General features: G+C 33.7%; 1 protein-coding gene across 1 annotated transcript in view; it reads right to left on the reverse strand.

The window, feature by feature from the left end:
- The window catches only part of TMTC2 (transmembrane and tetratricopeptide repeat containing 2), a 390,547-nt gene that overhangs the window by 77,321 nt on the left and 310,661 nt on the right, over nt 1–2,565 (reverse strand). The gene's annotated exons all lie outside the window — the stretch shown is intronic.

A 2,565-nucleotide genomic window follows, 5' to 3' on the forward strand; every position in this document is an offset into this window, starting at 1 on the left:
AAAAAATATGGCTGCAAGAGTCCAAAAAGCATTCTGAACATTCCGTTGCTTTTTTGTTTTTCTTTTCTAATGACGTAGTTGTTTTGTAGAATTTGATCATATTCCACATACAATTTTGATTCTTTTTTCACAACATAATAACATAGGCAGTTGTCTCTGTAATTATATATCCCTGATAAATTTAACTTAGGATTTATAACATTTCATCAAATGGGAACGACCTTACTTTAACCATTTCCCTTTTTCAGGTATTTAGATATTTTCACATTTTTACTTCTAATAAATAGCAATGCTAAAGCTCAATTACTAAGTTTGCTGATAATCTTAAACATAGGAAAAAAACTATTTAGATATATTTTCAAAAGAAGAATTATTAATAATAAGTGTTACTTTGGCTTAAAGAAATTCATTATTATTTGAATTTAAATTCCTTTGATTTTTAATGAAAGCATACATTTGTCTATCTTTTAAAACCAGTTGTATTTTCTCTTTGGAAAATCATTTGTTCATATCTTTTGGTCTTTGAATTCTATTTTCCTTGTAGTTTTTAGACTTTGATATCTTAATTAGACTGATGTTTCAATTTTTGCTTTTATGGAAATTACTGTCTAGCAATTTACTGTTTGTCTTTTAATTGAATTCTTTTTTGTAAGCACATTAGTCCTTTAATTTTTCTTTCATTCTTTGCTTTTAAACTTAGAAAATCCCTTCCCTGTTTTTCCCATTTTAATCATGGTAAAGTTTTAATTCTAAAAGGCTTTGGAAATTACCTCATGTAAAATACACAGGTATGATGATTAAATTATGTTAACTTAGACACATTTTAACAATGCGGAATTTAAAAATAAAAAATCTTAGGCAAGAAATGAAATTGTTCAGAATAACCTTTAGAAAAATCGCAATCAAATTACACATTTGTGAACTGCCTATACTGTCCTTGGAGTAATACAGCCACACTAAGCACTGATTTTTTTTTTAAAAAAATGCTTTAGTCTTAAGCATTAAACATAATTGTAATGTTGCAAAGATCCACTCAAAATGTATATTTTTAATCAAGGCAATACCATTACATAGTTCACTATTTAATATAAAAAATTACTCTTGCTGTTTCTGAAGTGACTAAAGATGAAATGATACAACATGGTCAGACTCAATATGTCACCATCTTCTAACTAGTTTTAATTATGAATAATAAAAAGTAACCACAAGCTTCTCACCAATTCAATCCATTACATATTTCAAGCCTCTTCTTTCAGTGTTCACTGATGAAAGATCAAACCTAATATTTTAACAATTACTTCCAGTGCCTACTTTTTAAAATGAAACAATAGTATATAAACCCTCCTAGAGTAAAACAGAGTACAGTATTAGCAGTAGAAAGTTCTGGACTTAAAAATTCAAAGAGTTGAACTTTTCAAGTTCTTCTTCCACGAAGTATGTTGAAAATTTCTGATCCTGAAAGTCACTTAAGAATTCTGAACTTCTATTTTCTCACCCCAAATGTAATTCAGATCCATTCCCATCTCACAGGGATTAGATGATGATCAAAAAAGGTCAGGGACAAGAAAACATAGGGTAGAAGGCAAAGTGATAAATGTAGTAACACGTTCTCTGTAATTCACAGTAGAGCCAAAATGAAGTGATCCAGATTGATGGAGTTTCGATGTATTGTCCTCCCAGAACTCACAGAAATCTGATCCCCAGAGTGGCAGTCTGAGCCACAGGTGCGGATCCCTCATGAATGGATTAATGCTCTGGCTGGGAAGTGGGGGTCCTGAGTGAATTCTCGCTCTATTAGTTCCCACGAGACCTGGTTATTTAAAAGACCCTGGACCCTCCCCTCTCTCTCTCTCTCTTGCTTCCTCTCACCATGTGATCTGCTTGCACCCGCCAGCTGCCTGCCACTTTCCACCATGAGTAGAAGCAGCCTGAGGCCCGTGCCCCTGAAATATAAGCCAGGGGCAGATGCAGCTGCCCCTGAATCATAAGCCAAATAAACCTCTGTTCTTTATAAATTACCCAGTCTCAGGTATTTCTGTTATAGCAACACAAAAATGGACTAAAACACAGTTAATTACAGTTTTTTAAAATTCTACACTTTCCTGTGGGCTAAAGAGGAAGAGTGATGGGATAATTGATCCTCCGCATTGGAAATGATTTAATGGTTATCTAAACCAGCCCACTCCCTATTCTCAGTGCTTAAATTTTCTCTAATATCCTTATAAACTCCATACTGAAAACCTTCAAAGGACACTCATTTCATAAACTAGCATCTCTGATAATTTGGATATTCCTTCTTCTGTGGAGCTAGATGTATCTTCTCATAGTTTCTAGAAATCATCTTAATTCTGTCCTTGAACTATTTTTCCTTGACACATGTTGTGCCTTCTGCCTTAAGCATTTTTCTGCTCTAATGTTCTCCAGTGCAACCCCTCATTTCTACATTTTCATCCAGTAAGGTCCTACTCATCATTCAAATATAGTTTAAATGTGAGTTCATCAGGTGTATTTTTCCTGCCCCCCCCTGCACCCCAGATCAAGGCCCCTTAATTATACTGTTTTTCC

The sequence above is a fragment of the Galeopterus variegatus genome, unplaced genomic scaffold (assembly GCF_000696425.1).
Source record: "Galeopterus variegatus unplaced genomic scaffold, G_variegatus-3.0.2 Scaffold705, whole genome shotgun sequence".
Taxonomy (NCBI): Eukaryota; Metazoa; Chordata; class Mammalia; order Dermoptera; family Cynocephalidae; genus Galeopterus; species Galeopterus variegatus.